The 21614-nt window shown below is 51.6% G+C and overlaps 1 protein-coding gene and 1 pseudogene across 3 annotated transcripts in view; both read right to left on the bottom strand.

Moving 5' to 3' along the window:
• The window catches only part of PEBP4 (phosphatidylethanolamine binding protein 4), a 214987-nt gene that overhangs the window by 32498 nt on the left and 160875 nt on the right, over positions 1–21614 (bottom strand). The window lies entirely within an intron of this gene.
• Positions 11098–12491, bottom strand: LOC307188405 (small ribosomal subunit protein eS4-like; annotated as a pseudogene). Its single transcript has one exon. The product of its transcript is annotated as a small ribosomal subunit protein eS4-like (transcript).

The raw sequence follows: 21614 nt of genomic DNA, 5'->3' as shown, positions 1-21614 counted from the left end.
TGGAAAACCACCAGATGCCGTATCTGTGGCCCCTGACCGTAGGGTCTGTGATTCTGTTCTCTGGCCTTTATGGAGCAGGGTGGGGGAGAGTGTTGGTCTCCCAGATTAGGAGTAGCTGGTCAGCTCTCGACCACAGGATTTCCCTTGCTTTCCTCTCCTTCTCTCTTATTGCAGCCTCTTACTCCTCTGTTCTCTCCAGTCTCTTCCTCTTCACCCCTCTCTTCTCCTCTTTCTCCTCCTCTCCTTCCTACGTGGACCCCAAGCTTCTATCAGGAAACCAATTTCTTCATATTGGCTCCCCTAGTCTACCTCCTCCCTATCCATCCAATACAACATTCTGTGATGATGGAAATGTTCTAGATCTGTGCTGTCTTATATAGTAGCTGGTAGCCACATGTGGCTATTGAACAGTTCAAATGTGGCTCGTGCTGCTGAGGAACTGAATTTTTAAACATTAAAAAAAATTTTGATTAAGTTTAATTTTAATTGGCACATGTGGCTGGTAGCTACTGAGCTGGACATCAGAGCTCTAAATGATACGTAGTGCTGGACCCGCCCAGAGGTGCCCCTTCTTGTCCAGGCCCTGCCTCTCCCCCAAGCCTCTGTGGGACCCAGCTTCCCTCCTGTGCTCAGCTTCCTGATCTGCGAACTGTGAGAGGCCACGGAGTTCTGGGCATTGGAGCTGGGAGCCTCAGTAGACTCTTCTGTCAAATAATGAAAATAATTTCTTGAGGAAGTTGCTCTAGCCTCAAGGTTTCCTTCCAACTCTGAGTTCAGTGCTTCTCTGGGCCGGAGCCTGCTATGATCAGATCTGGGCGAGTCCGTGTGAACAGCAGGACAGGCGCTGTGTGTGTGTGTGTGTGTGTGTGTGTGTGTGTGTGTGTATGCATGTGTGTGAGTCACCCATGCATGTATGTGTGCACGCATGCACAAGGGTGTGTGTATGTGGTGGAGGGTTGAGGCACAGCAGTGAGACCCTGGGGATCCTACCTAACTGAACAGCCTGAGACTAGGAAAGGGGCTGAAGGCTGCTTAGATGGGGAAGGTTGTGGTCTGACTCTACTTCTGCTGGGCGTCTGCCCAATCCTCGGCCCGGAGTGTTCCAATGATGCCCCAGACTTCCTCTTTTGCCATAAAAGTATCCCAGCAAGCCTTTCCACAGAGGCCCCAGGGGTTTTCTCGGGGAATGTGTGAGTTTGTGAGCAGGAGACCCAGGCTGCGTGCGGTCTCCCACAGAGCCTGGCCTTGGAGGGATGTGTGTCCCAGCCTGGGGGCGGGGAGGGGTTTCACCTGGACCCAGGGCCTGGCTTATGCAATGCTTAGACTCTTAGTCAATTCCAACAACTTGGACGGACACACACGCACACGCACACACACACATGTGCACACACTGCGTAGGGAGGTGTGGAAGGGAAATAAATTAGCCTTTGCTGCTTTGCCCTCCCTCCAAGCCTCTGCCCAGATCCCCCCACATTTGGAGATAAGGGGGGATGCCCCGAGAGAGGGTATTCTTAGGCTTCTTGGTTGAGATGGGGGCTCTAAGACTATGAGATGGGAGGGACCACTGAGAGGAGCCCTCTGGGGGCAGGGAGAGAAGCCCACCAGCCAGTAAGTGATGGGACATGGTCAGAGTGTGGACAGAATGGGATGCCTTCTCTTCTGCCCCAGAAGGTGTGCCCAGGCCTCAGGGATCCTGGGTCACAGAACCGCCCTGGCGGAGGGTTGCATCAGGGCGCAGCTGCATGCTAGATGCCTTGGGGGAGAGGGCACTGAGGGCTTGAGATCCTAATTTTCCAGACTTCGGGTGCTTAGGGTCAAACCCTCAGCCTCCACCAGTGCCCCACCCCCTCTCCAACTGCACACAGATGGAGGGGGTGGCTGGGGGGTGAGTGAAGAAAGGGTGTGTGTGTGTGGATCAGAGGTAACCGGGCTTTTATCAGCCCCGAGTCAGGGAGGTGGGTGGGAACAGCATCAGGTAGTCTTGGAGTTCCCCACAAGCCCTGCTCCCCGCAAGGGCTTCCTGGGAAAAGAGCCCTTCCTGACTGGGAAGCCGCGAGGCTCTGCCTGCAGACCAGGCCTCTCTCTCTGCCGTCACTGTACATGCAGGAGCATCACAGAAAGTGAGCGACTTAGCAGCAGACCTGCCTGGAGGCAGGGAGCTGGACCAGATGACCAGTTGGGTCCCTTCGAACTCTGGAATTCCACACAGGGGACTCACCACACCCATGCCTCTTGGCTGTGTGGACCCACACTGGTCCACAGAGAGTCTGGGGTGGGGGGAGCCGCTGTTGGAACTAGGGAAAGGACAGTCTGAGGTGTGGGTACAGAAAGGGGTGTCCCACAGAGCTCTGCTGGAGTTTCTGAATTTGCTCCAGGGCTTTCACTTCCCTGGAAGGAGAAGGGGGAGAGTTGAAAAGGTCTGAAAATTGCTTCTCGGTTATGCATGGTTTTGGCAGGAAAGCTGAAGGCTGTGTTCTTCCTTTATCATAGCTGGCAGCCCGGACTTCCCACAATGCAGTGAAGGGGAGCCTGAGGTCTGGCTGGCGGGTACCTCCCTCACACGTCTCTTGGGCCTCTGTGTAGCTCTTCTTGCTTTAGATCTGTGGGCAAGAGGTCCCCTCTCTGTCATGTCAGCCCTAGGAGCACAGCTGCCTTCCCAGGCTCATGACCTCCACTGACCCTGCTTGAACTGAAAGCCGCGCCTGCCCCAGCCCCTGCCTCTCCCTACCTCCTCCCTCCCCAGACAGGGGAGTCACCATCCAGGGCCTGGCCCCCAGACACAGCACATGGATCAACTCTCTGAGATGGTCGCCATTTGCCTGTCTGGACATTGCCTTTCCCTCGCTCTCTTTGAGCAGATTCCCCGTGTAGGTGGGTAGCTGCCGACAGCCGTGGAAGCACAGATGAGCCGTGGATGATGAGATCTGAAGGGAGTTCAGAGACCCCTTAGCGAGGTCGACCCTCTACCTTTTACTGAGGAACCAATTCAGGGCCCCGGCATCCACAGGACCACTTATAGGCAGCATGGCTCTGGAACCCGGTTCTCCTGATTCCCGGTGTGAGATACCTTATACCAAATGAAGTCCTTCATTTTCCCAGGGGCTTGGATGTGCATGCAGCTGGGATTTGGAAAAACTGACTCCGGGCAGAATTTTCTCTTCTTCCAAGATCTAAGTGGATCATTCTGGGGACCTGGCTGGTGTTTAATAAATGCCTGTTGATTGACCCGTGTCTCTGGGTGAATCGTCTCTCCTTTTCTAGAGGAAGGAGGGGGCAGACCCTGTAGGAGCTTGGTTTATCCCTTCCTCGCTCTCCTCTAGATTTCCACTCCTGTCCGGCAGTTAGAAAAGAGGATGCCAGAGGACCCACACTGCCCCATCGCTAGGGGCGCGCTTTGCTGTCTCTTAGCTTCCTGCAGTGCCAGGACCCGAGGCAAGGAGTCAGTCTAACTAGGGCAGCCACCCTGACTGTTAGAGAAATAAACAAAGTATAGGTATTGTACCGAGGGGAGAGGAAAAGTATCTCAGAAAAGAAGAAAGCCAAATTTTTATATGAGGTGCATGGATGGGGGGAGAGGGAGAAAAAAAAAAAGCCTGGGTAATTAAGTTAATAGGTTTCTTAAAGAATGCCCATGTGAGTGATGTTCGACACATTCAAGTGTTGACAAGAAGGTATTTAACTTGACACCCACGCAGCGGGCAGAAGCATGCTCTCGGCTCCGACACACCTTCTTTGTCTGAAACTTGTAGTAAAACTCAGTGCTGGGTTGTGAAATCTGTCCCAGGGAATCCGTGTTGCAGGGGGTCCAAGGTCAAGCCTCCTGCTTCTGGACAGAGTTGGGGTGGGTGAGGGTTGCTACCCTAAACCTAAGTCCCTAGATTAGGAGAGCAAAGGCTGGGGTCCTCAACTCAGAAGCCCACGGAAGCTGTTATTCTGGGGGTCCCGGAGGACCCACAAGACTATTTTTGACTCTTGCAGGTGGTTGGAATGAAACTCTGTCCCTTCCCTCCAAGATGCAGTTGCCTTGTGGACCTTGGGTCTGATACCCAGGAACATCTGTGCGGTCCTGGGGCTTCCCTGGCACGATGAACTAGTGGGATAATCTGGGTGAATTGGTGAATATGGATTTTCCCTTTCTCTTAAACCTGTAGTAGGGAGAGAGGCCCCAAATCACCGGGCTAGTGGAAAGAAGCCTTGCCTTGGAGGAGGAGGAGGGGGAAGGTGTGTGTGTGTGTGTGTGTGTGCGCGTGCGTGTGTGTACTTAAAGAAAACTTTGGGTTACTCTCGTTTGAAAGCACAGGGGCATAAATTACCGTTCCTAAAACAAAGGAGCTTCTCCTTTTGCCAAGCAGCCTGCCTCAAAGGCCCCGGACAAGGATGGGGTTCCTTGCCTGCTGCGGTCTTATCAGCCTGCCTTTCTGCCCAGCTGTCATCCAACCCTCTTGTCATCAGCCATCTCTCATCCACCTTCTCTTTCTGTTACATTAAGCTCAGACTTATCGGGTGATCAGAGTTTTCAGGCTGGGACCTGAATTTCAGGGTCTCCGCCATTGTTACGGTGGCCAGATTTGTAAAGTGGAAAAATGGTGACATGAATGTCTTTGTGAAAGAAATTTTCTTTCTTAGATACTGAGCAAAACACTTTGAAAATAAAGTAACCTAACTCCACAGTTGTCTGGTCACCTTGAGGACGCGTAAATGAACAATGTGAAAAACCCGAATCAACATCCGTGGTTAATGGGTTTCCAGCCTGGCAGAAAGGCTAGCACTGCCCCTCACCTAAGGTCATATACAAAGGCTGTGTGTGTCTGTGGATGTGGTGGGAAGACTGGGGCGAATTGGAATTTCCCCTCATTTAAAAATGGCGGTCAGGAAGGCAATCCCTTCTTGCAACAAGAAAGCCTGGGTTAGCACTTTGCTCTTGTTCTTGGCACCAGCCCTTGTTCTGGGGGCTCATTTCTGCTTAGAGAAGCCGGTTTCCATCCAGGCAATTCCACTGTTCAGGAGATGTAGGATTCTAGGGTTTGCACACACTCCTAAGACATTTCCGTTTCTAGGAAAAGGGGACAATTTATCATCTTTCTCCCTAACTCCTAATGCCTTAGGACACAGTATTAAAGAAAAGGCTCTGGGTTGAGTAGGAGATACCTGTTAATTTTACAGTCAAATTTCCCATTCCTCCAATACTCTCCTGTCCCCATTCTCCATCATGGAGACATATCACGGCGATGTCTCTCCTTTAACTGATTGCCCAATTTGAGTTTCCTAAGAGCAAACTGAGAGGGTTAATCAGATTCCCCGCTTTCTTGTTTGATGCAGGCAGGTGGCCAGGGAGTAGCCCAGTTCAGCACACTCTTATTGAGTGCCTACCATGTACAGAGCCAGGGCTGGGGGCTATGGGACTGTAGTTCCTGCCCCTAAAAAATTTTCAGCTCACGGGAGGCGCAGAGCTGCCTGAATTATCTTTACAGTCCCAGAGAATGCACATGCCCTGCTCAGGGGCCAGGAGGGAACTGAGAGCGTCCCAGAAGCAGACAGGTTTCCAGAGAAGTCACTTCCTCGCGGGATTCCCCATTTCCTCCCGCCTCCCAGCATTGAAACTGGGGACACCACGTGGACCTTGACAATGAGTCAATGCGGCAAGGGCACACTTTTAGCTGGGACACCTTTTCACATAAAACCTTTTTTTGAAAATAGTTTTTCCTTCCTTGGGAGACATCTGGCCAGAGCGAAGCAGACTCCTTAGTTGTGACCAAATACTGAAATCAGATCAGTGATATTGTAGTGTGTTTCATAAGGACAGACGTCGCTGGGAGAACTAGAGAGCTGGGCAGCTCCTGTAGCTGCCCAGAGCCTGAGGTTGAACCCCGAGGCAGAGCCCTCCAGAGTGGCCACCTTGCTGAAGTCCTTCCCAGGCCACCATTCCTTGTGGAGGAGGGTGGAAGGTGGAAGCCAGGGCCCTGGGCTACTGGCTTTGGTGTGCTGGTGGGTGCGTGGGTAGGAGGGCTGAATACTGGCTTTTGGACCAGACTTCCCCACCCCTGTGTAGGAGGCGTGAGGGGCTAGAGCTGGGAGGCAGGAAGTGAGCGCAGATGGGCTGCCCAGACAGCTGTGTGGGGGACAGAGCACATCTGTCCGGGTGAGTCTAGTGGGGCCCCTCCCCACAACCTCCATGCCAAGTCTACCCATTCATCAATAGGGTGTGGGCTCAGTTTGGATCCCAAATGGGGAAAATGGTGGGAAAGGAAAGTTTGAAGGCAGAGGCAGGAGCCAGGGGTTGCTGAGGGGGTATGTTCCCATGAGAAAAAGAATGTCTGAACTCTGGGGGAGAGGAAGGGATGAAGAGCAAAGAGAAACTTAAAAGCAAATGGATCAGAGTGCATCTGCCCAGGGTGGGCTTGTGGCTTCCAGGTGGCTCCTGAGAGCCCAGGGTCCGGCGTCTCCTCTGAGAAGCTGCCCAACTCCTCGCCTCTCCTGTGCTCCCCAAATGTCTTACACTGCAGCAATTAAAGTCCCCGAGGTAACTGCTCCTTCTTCTGTCTCACCTACTAGCCTGCGGGTGTACCAAGATCAGAGACCCTATCGTCTTCATCACTGAATCCTCACAAAGTAGACACTGTAGAAGTTTGCTAAATGAGTGAGCGATTGCATGGCCTAAATTGACACAAGGTTTCCCATTTAATGCTTTAATTTTCTCTAATTGGCTGTAAATATTGCTGGGGAAGCTTTTCCCAAGTAGACACTCAGAGATCTTTGGGAGATAGAAACTTTCAGATTCTCATCAGGAATTTGCCTGCGGGCCTAAGGGTAGTTTACCTCTTTAAGCTCTTTTCTAGGGAGCTGAGCACAGGGGAAAGGCTCATTGTTCTAGAAACACACTGACTTGGCATCATGGCCACTTGCATGTCGTCCTTGGGGCAGCTGCTTCCCCCTCTGTGCAAAGCTATTACCTGCCTGCTACAGAGCCAGAGAGGCAGGAATTATGAATCGCGTGGACCTCCACGAGTAGGGGAGGTTTATAGCTTCCCTGCATCTGTCCTCCATCACCTCTCTCTGCCCGGTTCTCACGGCGTAATAAAAGGAGATGCGAGGGACTTCCCCGGTGGTCCAGTGGGTAAGACTCCACGCTCCCAATGCAGGGGGCCCGGGTTTGATCCCTGGTCGGGGAACTCGATACCGCACGCATGCTGCAACTAAGAGTTCGCGTGCCGCAAGTACGAAGTCTGCACGCCGCAACTAAAAGATCCCGTGTGCCACAACTAAGATCCGGCACAGCCAATAATTAATTAATTCATCAATTAATTGATTAAGTAATATTCAAAAAATAAATAAATGAGCTTTGGGAAAAAAAAAGGAGATGGGAGTTGGAGTTCCAGCTCTACTGTGTGGCCCCAGGTGAGTCATTTCTCCTCTCTGGGCCTCTGTGTTCTCATCTGAACAATGAAGGCTGGACTAAGGAATCTCTGAGTTCTCTACCAGTTCCTAATGTCACATATCTGGTAGAATGATGAGCAGGGAATGTGGCCCTTGATATTATCACTGTCCCCCAGAGCCTGGGCTGGGGACTTTCCCTTAACTTAGGCTTGCGGGGTTGGGGTGGGGGGAAGGAAGGGCCCACAAAGCTACTGCTCCACTCGTGGACGCCTGTGTTCACCCACTTGCTGCAAAGGTGACTCTTCCTGGATGAGTTAGTCAAGTCCTGCTTGAAGCCAGAAAGTCTGCGTGAATGACTCTTAAATGTTTCCCAAGCTTCTACTCCTGTTTTCTATTACCTTGTGGGTGTAACAGAAGTGCCAATAGGGACAAAGGAAGGATTAAAGTCCCAAGGGCTTGGGCCCCAAATGGGACACGTGTACTCTTCTCTAACGTTATTTTTGTCATCACGCTCATCACCATCACCGTCACCCATTATTAATACTGTTAAGCATTTATTGTTCTTCATTCAGCCAAGAGCAGTGGGTGAGTAAATCAGCAAGAAACTCCGGCCACAGGAAGCCTGCACCGTTTCGGGCATTTCTCTGGTCAAGGCTGGTTTCTCCAGCCCTTATGCAGGGATTAAATCTGACCCGCAGCAGGAAATGGGGCCCATGGCTTCGAGTTCCTTTACATGAAAGTGCTCTCCTTTCCAGAGGAAAGGTGTTATAATTCCAAGCTACTTTTGCCGCTGTGTATCTGTTTCTTATTCACATTGGTAGCTGCTACAATGCCTTGAACAGGGCACGACCAAAGGTGCTTGCTAAATGCTTATTGAAAATAGTGAATTATAATGATGTCTTATAACAGATTAAGCAGAAGTGGGCCTGGGAGTGCTCTGAAGTGCTTCTGAGCTGCCATGAGCTGAGAAACAGTTTAACTCCTCGTCTGGGGCATCTTCCCTGCTAACGCTTAGAGCCTGGAGCCCTCGGGTTGCAAGGCTAGCAAGGGATTGGCTAGCAAGAGATTGGGAGGCAGGGTGGCCAGGACTCAGATAGGAGGCGAAGAGCTGGCGCCTCCTTCTGGCCCTGCCGGGCTGGAGCGGGCCTGGGGAGGGCTGGTGCGGGAACCTCAGCCCCTCGGCTCCCAGAATGTCACCTCCCTACCACCACCCCAGCCCCTTCGTCCCGAGAGAGCCCAGCTCAGGAGAGCCAGTGGAGAGCAAGGGAGGCTGTTATGTAACTGATTTAACTCCTTGCCAAACTGGTGACTAATTCAGACCGTCTCGGCCAGATTGGCTCGGCAGCTTTGGTGTCAGCTGCAGGAGGCCCGGCTGGTTCGTGGCTGGTTCTCACACCCTCTGCTGGAAGGATGTCTCAGCTCCCTTGCTGGCCTGGGCCACCACCAACCTCAACCACGGCTCCATCAGCACTCCTGCCTCCCGGAGACCTTCTCCGTAGGCGTCCAATCCCCCAACTTTGCGTCCCTTCCTGCCCTCCAAAAAGAGGCCAGGAAGACAGTTCATTTATGCCTGGGGCTCACTGAGGCCCTTCATTTTGCACCTGGTGAGGGTGAAGGGCGCTGTGGCCTGCTGCCCTTGGCTGGCTGGCCGGCCGGAGGGTTTTGGCTGCTAAAGTTGGCACTGTTGGGTCCAGAACTCGGGGCCCTTCTCCACCACTGCTCAAGGGGAAAGGGCTCCAGGGAACATCTGCCCTCACCCAGTCCCCTGGCCTTGGACCCCAGGCCCTGCAGGTCACAGGCTGCCTGGGTGATGCCGGGAGGGGCCTGGGCTCACTGCTTCGGTTCTCACTTTTCTTTTTTAAGAGGGGGTGCTTGGTAAGCCCAGCCCGTCCCTCCTGCAGAAGGCCATCCTGAGGGGGAACGTGGAGGGAGGACATTTGTGCTTATTTGGATACAGTTCAGGGAAAAACACAAAGAGGTGTCCTGACGAGGCCCACGGTATTCATAGACATGAGCGCTGAGGATTAGCTTATTTAATCCTTAACCACGCAGCCCTCTGTGCTGAGGATTATTCCCATTTTACAGGTGCGGAAACTGAGGCTGAAAGCAATTGGGTGGTTTGCCAAAGCCGGTAAGTGGCTGAGCTGGGCTTTGAACTCACTCCCCAGTGGCTCGGGAGCCTAAGCTGGCTCTGATACACTGCCTTCCCATGGCATTCCTGGGATGGGTTCCCGAGGCCTTTGAAAGACTTGTACATCTCAGCAGCCTCATGGCAACGGCCCAGCTAGACCCAGAAAATAATACTACCTTGTACTGCTGCTTCCTTCCGCCAAGCCCCACACAGACATGATCTCATTCACTTTCCCACAGTCCCATGTGGGCTAAGGAGGGGGTGGGGACTCCGTTTCCCAGGGAGGAAAGGGAGGCACAGAGAGGGACGCTGGCCTGTTCTAGGTCACAAAGCTGGCTGGCGGCAGAGCTGGGACTGGAAATCAGGCATCCCTGACCTTGAAGGTGGTTATTTAGCTTGACGAGTATGGGCTAGAATCACCCCCGAGATACAGCAAATTGGGGTGCTTTTCTTAAGGGCTGACTCAGTGGCTGAAACAGCTCCAAGATAGCTGGGCTTGTGTTAAAAAAAGGAAATCTGAGATGCATATAAAGGCAATCTGTATGCCAAGAAAGAGGCGCTGGGACTAGTGGTCACCACACTAGCTCCCCTCCTGGCCAGTCCCGGCACCGTCTCTCTGCTTCCCTTCCTCGGATGCCCTGGGGCTCAGATGCAGCCCTGGTGTGATGGAAAGAACAGTGGCTTTGAGGTCATGGAACCTGGAGAGGATATTCCCTAGGGACCCATAAATCAGTCATTTCCCCTCTCAGCTTTTCCACTTTTCACTCAAAAAGTGAGGATACTAACTACATGAAATAGACATTGTGTGTGAAAAATTTCATCAACTATAAAGCCTGCAGAGAGAGAGAAATTACTGGTGTTCCCTTCAGCCCGATCTCATCTCTACTAAAGACCTTTTTAAAAATGGCTTTGAAGCGGCGGGTCACACAGCAATTGTCCTGGTCAAACGTCTGTCTTCCCTACTGTGGCTTTTCCACTTGGATCTCTGGTACCCAATGTCTGGTCCCGAATCAAATGTTCCCTGGGTGGCCCCATGGGCTCCAGGACAGGGCTGGCAAACTTCTTGCAAAGGCCCACCTGGTATATATTTGAGGTTTCGTGGGCCACAGGCGATTTTGGTCACATGTTCTTTGTTTCTATCTTTCTTTCTTTCCTTACAACTCTTTAAAAACGTAAGAAACATTCTTAGTTCACAGGTCTTACAAGAACAGGCCGGTGTGGCCCGCGGCCTGTAGTTTGCTATGCCTGGCCTAGTGTAAAGTTGGGGGTGGGGGGGAGTTTGGAAGTAGAAAAGGCCTAGACCCCCAGTTTTGCTGCCTGCCTGCCTGAGGGCCTTCGGATCACTCTTCAACCTCCCCGGGACTTAGTGAATTGTCTGCCTCGTGGCTGTAATAGTCCCTGCTTACTTCAGAGGGCTGCGTCTACACTGCAGCAGGTGCCTGAGAGATGCGGGGTGGTATCATTACGGCTCAGTGGGTGAGGGACGACCCACCCTGTCCTTTGTGTGGTGGGGAGGACAGCACCCTCCCAGAGTCTGGGATATTCTACAAGGTGACCAACCAAGGCCCTGCTTGGAAGGCAGAGGGCCAGGGTTTCATGAGGAGAGGAAGACCTGGGGTTATGTCGAGGGGCTGGTTGTAGGGTTGGGACCTTTGTCCCACCACCAGCTTTGTCTTGGGCAGGAGGTGGCGTCTGGGAGTCTGTGGGGCTACGAGAGGCTCCACACAGACCTGAGGCCCAGGGGGACCCAGGGCTTTGCCGAGAGGACACCGGCGACTCCCTGGTCCCCTTGAGTCCTGGCTTGCTGTCAAGTGAAAAACTAGAGAAGGAAGCAGTTGTGAAAAAAGTGTGGGTCAGAGCATTTCATTAATAAGAAGAGCCACCATGTACTGAGCACTTTTGTGTCCCGGGTGCTGGGGGCTGTATGCCCATCCCCCCATCCCCCCAGCGAGCCCGGGCAATGCTGGGGCGGGAAGGGCGGGGGAAGGCTCACAGCTGCAGGGGCTGGAGCCGGGCGAGGATGGTCCTGCTTTCTTTGATGTTCCACTGCCTCCTGGGAGCCTAGCTCTGCCCGTGGGTTCAGGTTTGGGTGGATACTCAGGTCAGGGGAGTGTGAGATCTTGATTGTTTTTCTTTCTTTCTTTTTTTTCAATTATGTGGCAGTTATCTTTAAGTACAAAGACTTTTCCAATCATGTCACTTAGAGATCATTTTATCCACTGCTCTGTTTGCCGTCAGTCTCTCGTCTCTCTCCTCAGCAATGGTAAGGCGGACACCCTTTCCACGAGGAAGAGAGATCCATGGTTTGTTGCCTTTGCCAATAACGAAAATGTTGGAGAGCCGGGTGGCAAAGCTATTGCCGTTGGCATCTTTCACATGAACTACATCAAAAGAACCAGGATGTCTCTCCCGGTTAGTGATCACACCAGTTCTTCCCAGGTTAGCACCTCCAGTCACCGTGCACAGGTTACCAGTGTCAAATTTGATGAAATCAGTAATCTTGCCAGTCCCCAAATCAGTTTGAATGGTGTCATTCACCTGGATGAGGGGATCATGGTAGCAGATGGTGCGAGCATCATGGGTCACCAGATGAGGGATTCCTTTTGTCTCCGCAAAGATCTTTCTCACTTTGCACAACTTATACTTGGCCTCCTCAGGTGTAATACGATGAACAGCAAAGCGGACCTTGGTGTCATAGATCAGAAGAAAATTCTCTCCAGTCTTGTCAATGCTGATGACATCCATAAAACCAGCAGGGTAGGTTATATCAGTGAGGACCTTGCCATCAATCTTAATGGAACGCTGCATGCATATCTTCTTTACTTCATCTCCTGTTAGGGCATACTTAAGTCTGTTCCTTGAGACATTCCCTCAGCTTGTGGAGACCGGTAGATGGATGAGGAGAAAACACACCAGTCAGTTTATCCAGCATCCAATGCTTTGGAGCTGCTATGTGCTTCAGGTGTTTCTTGGGACCGCGAGCCATGGCTGCGCTAGGCACGAAAAGAGAGGCGATTCTTCTTTTTGAGAAATACAGTGAAAAGGACTAGTTCCTCGGCTGCTGGAAAAACCCCATCATCACCCAGCCGTGGAACCTGGAGCACTCTCTTCTGTGTACTTGTGCCATCCCGTGGCTGGTTCTGGAGGGTCATCTGAGACCAGCCTCCCGGGCTGGAACTCAGCAGTGTGACTCGGTGCACAGCGGGCCATGTCTTCCTATCGCCAACACCCTGCTTATTTCTGTGCCCCTTTCCACGTATAATTCACTGTTCCTGTATCTAGAAAGCCATCCTGTTACTTCTTTACCTGGTAAACTTCTACTCAATCCTTTAAAACATAGCTCAAATGTCACCTCCTCCAGGAAGCCTTCCAAGACTACCCAGGCACAGTTAGTATCTCCCTGTTCTGCCTTCAGGCACTTTGATTGTTATACTATTTGGGGGTGGGGGACAAACATTAATCGAGCACTTAGTACATCCTACGCCTTACGCTAGGCACTTTACTGAATTATGCCATTTAACATTCAAAAACCCATGAAAGGGTCTTATCCCCATTTTACAGGTAAGGAAGCCGAAGCTCAGAGTAGCTAAATAACCTGCCCGAGGTGAGGCTGGGATCTGAATCCAGGCAGTATGACCTCAGTGCCCTCCCTCCTAACCAATAAATGATATTGCCTCTCTGACACTAGTTATAATTACCCCAAACTGTGATAATAAGTTTATGGGTCTGTAAATGGCCCGTGAGCTGAGGCCACGACTTACGTATCTTTGCTGCCGCAGAACGTAGCACAGTGCAGTGCACACAGTAGGCACTTAGTGGTTGCTCATGGAAAGAATGTTGAATACAGAGCCTGTGGGGGTTGGGCCCACTAAAGGAAGGTGGGGTGCTGGGAGCCGGGAAAGGAAGACGAGTGGGGGACACAGCTGAGTGGGTGGGGCTTGCTTGACCCTGGGGGGGAGGAGGTTCCTGCTGCCAGCTGCCATGCCATCTTGGAATCACGAGCCTGGCAAGAACAACAGAATGATGTGCTGACACTGCTTAGTAAGCACCTTCAACATGCTAGGAAGCGCTTCACACAAGGGCATTCTAAGTCCAGGATAAAGGACAGCTAGTTCAAATCCCTAGACGGCTCACGAAGGCAGTGCCTTTGCAGGCTGCACTTTGCAAAGGATCATCCCGAGGCTGGGTCTGGACCCCGTGCCCTGTACGCTCTGAACCTTGCCGGCACTCTGAGAAGCCAGGCTGTGGAGGGAAGTTGCATGAATTCCCGTGTTGGGGAGTCCTCTTTTGTACCATGCAGCTCTGTTTACAGCGGACTGGCTGCCCGGAGGAGCAGAGTTTTCGAGGGAGCAAGGAGATGGGCATCAGGACACTTTCATCTCTTCCCGGCTCTCTCCACCCACAGGAGGTGGGACCCAGCCGGGGCCCAAAGCCTGGAGCCTCCCAGCAAGCCAGGTGGGCCTGTGAGGCCATGCTTCCTGCCACGCTTGCAGGTGGCCCTTTCCTGGGGCGCCAGCAGGTGTCAGGGGCAGGGGTGGTGTACGGGGGACCCCTTTAGCGTCCCCAGTCCCCTCTGGGGGCTGGAGGTGCCCCTTGAAGCCACTGGAAACCTCTTTTCTTGCCCGGAAGAGGTCCAAAGCATGCGTGGCTGCTGACACGGGGGAGGGGGGATGGGGGGATGGGGGGAGAGCGAGAAGACCCCCCTGCAAGCCGCGTTCATACAAAATGCATTTCCCAACGTATCCCTCTGGCCTGTCGGAGCCCCTTCTGCTCACTGCTCTGTTTATACATGATAGACAACTAATTAACATCCAAACCTCCTGAAAGGTCTTTTCAGAGGTAATGTTCTGACAGGTTATGTCAGCAAGGAGCACTGATTTGTCTAAGCATGGATCACATTGTTTCAGATTGAATGAGGTGAATATTAAACTGCTTTAAATGTACTCTTCATAAAGTACTAATTACACACTCCCAAGGGAGAACAGCCAAGGAATACTAAACAGTAGAGAAGTCAACAGAAGGTTCTTTTTATAGTATGTTGCTGGGCTCTGTGTTTTTCTGTCTCCTTCTCTCTCGCTCTCTCTCTTTTTTTTACAGTAAAATCACAGCACGCTAAAGAATACACGTTTATAGCACAATGCTTCTCATCTAATTATACGGCAATCATTAGTTTTAAGCTGGATGCATTATATTTTCTTTGATATATTATGCCTGAGGCACAACTCTGCATTTATTGCTGCTACTGGCGGATTCCAGTTCCCCCAACCCCCTTTTCAAACCCCAACGCCTCTCTACCCCGCGACCCTTCAAAAAATTATTTAACCCTTACTGTTAGTTCGCTTATTGTCTCAAAAAAGAATAATTGCAATTTAAATTGGCAAAAGTGGGGGAAACGGCATACCCTTGGTTCATTAATTGATTTATTTGTTTTTAATTAATTAATTAATTTATTTCGGGCTGCGAGACGCTGCACGCGGGATCTTAGTTCCCCGACCAGGGATCGAACCCGTGCCCCCAGCAGTGGAAGCATGGAGTCTTAACCACTGGACCACCGGGGAAGTCCCGCCTTTGCTACTTTAAAGTGGAAAAAATAGGAAAGGAAATCTCGTGTGTTTCTGGGAGCTGTGCAATTTTTTTATTAACCAGGTAATGTCCTGAATACACAGTCTCTGCTCCCCGACCCAGTGAAATTCCTTCCTAACAAATCCTACAGGATCACGCTGAGCTCCCAGTCGCTGAGCTCCATTGTCCCTCAGGGAAAGAGATATTTATATGTATATAAATATACATCTCTAAAAGCAACAGAGGGGTGGAAAACCATGAGGCAGGGAGCAGTCCCGCAAAAATGCAGGGTGGTCCTTCAAAATGCCTATCTGCAGACGTAGCGAGAATTCTGCTCCAAGAGTTTTTCTGGATATTTCTGACATCAGGCCTTGCCCATTGTTGAGAAAAAGCAAGATTAATTTTGAGATGCCCTAGATGGTCAGGTTCTCAGTCCTGAAGGGAGAAGAAGGCCAAGTTCCATGGGAATGGATGGCCTGATATTGACCCGACTGGTTTCTTCTTAGTCAGGCCTCTAGTCGTCATGCCTCTAAAGATAAAAGTGACGGCAGGGTCCCAGAAAGGTAGCATCGCTTTTGTGTAAGGAGCAAAGTGGGGTCCCCTTTCCCCACTGTGGTCTTCCTTTTCCTCCCCCGACATCAAATCAGAGAACTGTGGGATCTTGGACTTGAAGGGGTTAGAAATTTCCCATCTTTAACAGTTGAGGAACTTCAGAGCACAGAGCTGCCTGCAGTTCAGGCTGGAACCTGGGGTCCTGACTCCCAAGCTAGTACTCTTTCCACTTCGGATAGAGTAACTCCAGATGACTCTTCTCTCACACAAATGACCTAGGGCAAAGGAATAAAATGACAGAGTGCTACGGACTGAATGTTTGTGTTCCCCTCGAAGTCACATGTTGAAACCCTAATGGTATCCATGTGATGGTATTTGGAGGTGGGGCCTTTTGGGAAGTGATTAGTCATGAGAGTGGACCCCTCCTGATGGGATTAGTGCCCTTATGAGAAGTGCCAAGGGAGAGTTTGCTTCCTCTCTCTGCTCTCTTGGGGCCATGTGAGGATACAAGGCGGCTGTCCAGACGTTGGATCTGCCAGCACCTTGATCTTGGATTTCCCAGCCTCTAGAACTTGGAGAAATAAATGTTTGTCTTGTGAGCCACTCAGCCTGTGGCAGTTGTTATAACAATCCAAATGGACTGAGACACAGAATTCTCTTCTCCGAGAGCTGGAAGAGGTCTGGAAAGTCACCTAGTCCACCTTTCTGTTGCTGCTTGAATCCCCTTCATGACGTCCCCAACCATGACTTGTTCATTCTCGGTTCTGGCTCCTCTGCGGATGGAGGGTTGGCGACCTTCTCCCAGGGTGTCAGACCATCTCTGTGCAGCTCTCATGGTTAAGCAAGTGTTTAAGAGCAGTGCACGCTGGAGCGAGAGTGTCTGGGTTTAAATCCAGCACAGCATGTCGCAGCTCTAGGACCTTGGATAGGGGACTTAACATTTCTTTGCTTCCGTTTCCTCTTCCTCTGTAAAATGGGAACAGTACAAGTGCCTGCTCTATAAGGTTTTGTGAGGATGACAGGAGATGATACATGTCAAGCAGTGCCCAGCCTACTAAACTAACAAAGCTTAGCTATTATTATTGTTAAGAAGTTCATCTAGCTCCCTAGCATAACTGCCATGGTTGTAGCTCTGGGGCCCTACGGAACAAGATTAACTTTTCTCTTTGTGTGACTGTTTTTTTATTGTTTGTTTTGTTTTGGTTTTTTTGCGGTATGCGGACCTCTCACTGTTGTGGCCTCTCCCGTTGTGGAGCACAGGCTCCGGACACACAGGCTCACACGGGCCCAGCCGCTCCGTGGCATGTGGGATCTTCCCGGACCAGGGCACGATCCCGTGTCCCCTGCATCGGCAGGCGGACTCTCAACCACTGCGCCACCAGGGAAGCCCCTTGTGTGACTGTTTTCAACTATTTCATTCATTCAGTGCTCAGCTGTCACTGGATGACCCCTGCATGCCAGGTACTTAGTGCCAAGAGAAGAGAGAGATGTGGAAAAGACTTGCTCCCCGATCTCATGGATTTTTTTTTTTTTTTTTACATTTGTTTTGGCTGCGTTGGGTCTTCGTTGCTGCGTGTGGGCTTTCTCTAGTTGCGTGGAGCGGGGGCTACTCTTCATTGCGCTGCGCGGGTTTCTCATTGCGGTGGCTTCTCTTGTCGCGGAGCACAGGTTCTAGGCGCGGGGGCTTCCGTAGTTTTGGCGCGCAGGCTCAGTAGTTGTGGCTCACGGGCTTCGTTGCTCCGCGGCATGTGGAATCTTCCCGGACCAGGGATTGAACCCGGGTCTTCTGCATTGGCAGGTGGATTCTTAACCACTGCGCCCCCAGGGAAGTCCGATCTCATGGGTTTTAAACACCAGAAGAATTTACAATTTCTCTTCAGAGCTTCTCTTCCCCAGGGGACATGCTCTGGTTTCTTTGCCTGTTCCTCACTTAACTGTTTTCCAGCCCGTTTTCCTTATGTGAAATCACTGAACAGAATACACCAGGGATGACGAAAAAATGGTGGCAAATCTGAGCTTCAGTCCAGGGCACACCTTGTGTCCATCATCCAAACACAAGAGACTGGGATTCCATGGGTGGATGGGACCCAGGTATGCGTTGTTTCTTTTTTTTTTAAAGCTCCTCGTTCTTTTTTTTTTTTTTTAATTGATTAATTTATTTTTGCTGTGTTGGGTCTTCGTTTCTGTGCGAGGGCTTTCTCCAGTTGTGGCGAGCGGGGGCCACTCTTCATCGCGGTGCGCGGGCCTCTCACTGTCACGGCCTCTCCCATTGTGGAGCACAGGCTCCAGACGTGTAGGCTCAGTAGTTGTGGCTCACGGGCTTAGTTGTTCCGCGGCACGTGGGATCCTCCCAGACCAGGGCTCCAACCCGTGTCCCCTGCATTGGCAGGCAGACTCCCAACCACTGCGCCACCAGGGAAGCCCTAAAGCTCCTCATTCTTAAATCCAATACGTGTGTGTACGTGTGGGCATGTGTGTGTGTGTGTGTGTGTGTGTGTGTGCGCGCGCATGTGTGCATGTGCATCCCCCCACAGATGCATGCCCACAGCCCCTGACCCTGGGTAAGTGGAGGAGGCTGCCTTCGGGTCTGTCCACTTTTAGGGACACGCCTTTTTCTCAGGGCTGACTCCTGCCTTCTCCTAGCATCCCTCCTCAAGCCCGGGGTATTCTTGGCTGAGGTATTCCCCGCTACGTGAGGGTGCCAGCTGACGATACGTGAATCCTCCAGAAGGTACGACGTCATCGGTCAGTCCCCCTGCCTACCCCGCACGTCCATCCCTCCCGTCACGGATGCTGCCAAAGTTAGCACGATGGAAGATACATGTGACGCTGTCACTCGCCTGCTACAACCTGTTCCGCAAGACTCCCTGTCTACTTCAGGATCCCGTGCAAGATCGCGGCCCGTGTGCACGTGAGCACGTGCGTGTCTAAGCATTGCTCCATGCCCGGCGCTGTTCTTGGAGCCTCACAGGTGCCAGACCCGCAGTCGGGAGGGCCCCCTTCACAGCCCGTGCCTATCGTGGGCTTTGCACCTCCCCTTTTCTAAACCCTGAGGACACCACCGTGTTTCATCCATTGTTATCCCACAGCCTAACACAGTGCTTGAGACCCGAGGGAGTGGACATACACCGATGGAATTAGGGCTGGTGCAGGTGCTATTTTTGAGGAAGTGCTCTTGCCTTGTACCAACAGATACAGGCAGCCAGCTCCTGGGCCTAACCTGATGGACCCCTTCAATATACACTCTTCCTTTTGAAGCCCAGGCATCTCCCCGTTCCCAGAATTAGGCTTTCTTCACCCTCCTCCTGCTGGGACTCTGTTGCAGTGTACCTCATCTGGTGATGAGGATGTCCTCTTTAGGGTCGGGAAGACCTGGCCATACACCTCTGAGGGACCCAGAGGTAATAGGGGCAGATGCTGTGCTGAGGAGAAAAGCACCCAGAATATGCCAGGCATAGTGGTAGGTGCTAGCCTGTAGAGCGACACCCTGTAGAGATGTGATCTCTGCCTTCATGGAGGTGGCAGCCTCGTGGCGGTGCACCGGCTTTCTCATCTACAAATGGGGCCTCAGACTACCCACGCCACGGGGTTGCTGTATAGACTGAAACAGTGCATATAGGGTGCCCGGCAGGGAGTTAACATTCCGTGAAGTTTCCAAATGGGCATCCTTCTGCGCCCCAAGAGGGGCTTGAAGAAACTGGCCCTTCTGAGTCAGGAGGAAGGCCTGTGCACATCTCTGTAGGGACGTGACCTGGTGCCTGTGACACATCCCTTGGTGGTCACCAAGCACGGAGGAGGTGTCGGGGCCGATGGTGGCCAGCCTGCCCTGATGGCGCACCTGCCGCTGGCTCTGGGGCGGCAGCACTTGGGCGACTATGAAATCCAATATGAAGGAACTCGCTCTTTCCTCTGGCACTTTGATTTATGGCCTGGGTGTCACCTTCCTTTTCGGCACAGCGTCTGGCCCTTCTCCTTTCTATGCCTTTCTCTCTCCTTGCTCACAAATACCTGGTACTTCCCACCTACCCAGCTGAGCTTTGGAGGAGATTAAACTGGCCTTGAATGACTGCTTCTGCAACCTAAGAGTTATGTGGCCTCAGGCTAGTTAGTTAATCTCCTGGAGCCTCAGTTTTCTCATTTGTAAAATGGGGCTAAGAATCCCATCCTCCCAACCTCATTGTGGGGATGGGGAGAGGAGGCGTGGGAAAGGTTCCCCTGCAGCGCCAGGCATGCCGCCAGCCCCCAGCATGCGTGTCTTTCCGGTGCCCCCATAAGTCACACTAAGGTAAGGTACTGTGGGTTTAATGGATTCCCTCTCCTCAGGAGTTCCTGCATTTCAAAAGAGGACACTGGCGCTGTCTGACAGCACAGTAAATCGATGGCGCGAAACTTCAGGAGAAGCAGTGGGGGAGGGGAAAGAGATATTTTGGGGGCAAAAAATGGCCTTCCTTTACTTCTGAAATCACACCACTTAGACTAGCAGCTCTCAGCCTAAGAGCTGTGATGCGCTGGCATGGTACCAGCAGTTGTGAGATGTATCACAAACAAATATGTTGCTAATAATAAAGTGCCACAGTTTTCGAATAATCCCCCCAAACACACTTTGGGGGGTTACCTTAGAGGGAATTCAAGGTTAGTTGCATGATATGGTCATACCCACTCTCATTCTTACGTGACTTCTCGAGTGGGGTAGAAAAGGGTGCACCTGGGATTGGGCGCAACCTGGGCGTGCCTGCACGTGGGTGTCCCTGGCCACACGTGGCCTGGTAGAAATAACAGTTGCAGGTCAGGGACCTGGAGAAAACCCTTGAGACACTTAGAAGCACTAGGCATGCTGCACAGCGAGAGAAAAGAATGAGCCCCTGACTTCTTCTTTTTTTTTTAATTTATATTTTTTAACATCTTTATTGGAGTATAATTGCTTTACAATGGTGTGTTAGTTTCTGCTGTATAACAAAGTGAATCAGCTATACGTATACATATATCCCCGTATCCCCTCCCTCTTGCATCTCCCTCCCTCCCACCTTCCCTATCCCACCCCTCTAGGTGGTCACAAAGCACAGAGCTGATCTCCCTGTGCTATGTGGCTGCTTCCCACCAGCTATCGATTTTACATTTGGTAGTGTATATATGTCCATGTTACTCTCTCACTTCGTCCCAGCTTACGCTTCCCCCTCCCGGTGTCCTCAAGTCCATTCTCTATGTCTGCATCTTTATTCCTGTCCTGCCCCTAGGTTCTTCAGAACCATTTTTTTCTTTTTTTTTTAGATTCCATATATATGTGTTAGCATACGGCATTTGTTTTTCTCTTTCTGACTTACTTCATTCTGTATGACAGGCTCTAGGTCTAGCCACCTCATGACAAATAACTCAGTTTCGTTTCTTTTTATGAGCCCCTGACTTCTTCTGCAACAATGTGGTTGACTCCCAGGACAGAACACCATGCCTGCAGCCAGGCAAGGGCAAAGGAGCGCCCTCTTGACATGGCTCTATTACGTGAAGGCCTCAGCAAGCCTCATGGACCGTGACAGCAGTCAGAACTCTGTCGCCTTTGGGGTGGGGATATTGACTGGGAAGAGGGAGGCTTTGGGGGCACTGGAAATACTCCATGTCTTGATCTTGGTGGTGGTTACATGGTGAATGGACAGAATGTTTGTGTCCCCCTAAAATGTGTATGTGGAAACCCTACCCCCAGTATGATGGTATTAGGAGGTGGGGCCTTTGGGAGGTAATTAGGATTAGATGAGGTCCGGGGAGTGGGGCCTTCACGGTGGGATTAGTGCCCTTTTGAGAGTCAGAGAGAGCTTGTTTCCCCTCCTCCTCCTTGCTCTCCAAGGAAGCATACATTGAGAAGTCAGCTGTCTGCAATCCAGAAGAAGGCTCTCACCAGAACCTGCCGTGCTCTACCCTGATCTCAGACTTCTGGCCTCCAGGACCATGAGAAGTGTTATAAGCCACCCAGTTTATGGTATTCTGTCATAACAGCCTGAACTGA

This window comes from Stenella coeruleoalba (genome assembly GCF_951394435.1).
Source record: "Stenella coeruleoalba genome assembly, chromosome: 7".
Lineage (NCBI taxonomy): Eukaryota > Metazoa > Chordata > Mammalia > Artiodactyla > Delphinidae > Stenella > Stenella coeruleoalba.
The sequence above is the reverse complement of the archived record's forward strand: the minus strand, read 5'-3'. Positions and strand labels throughout refer to the sequence as shown.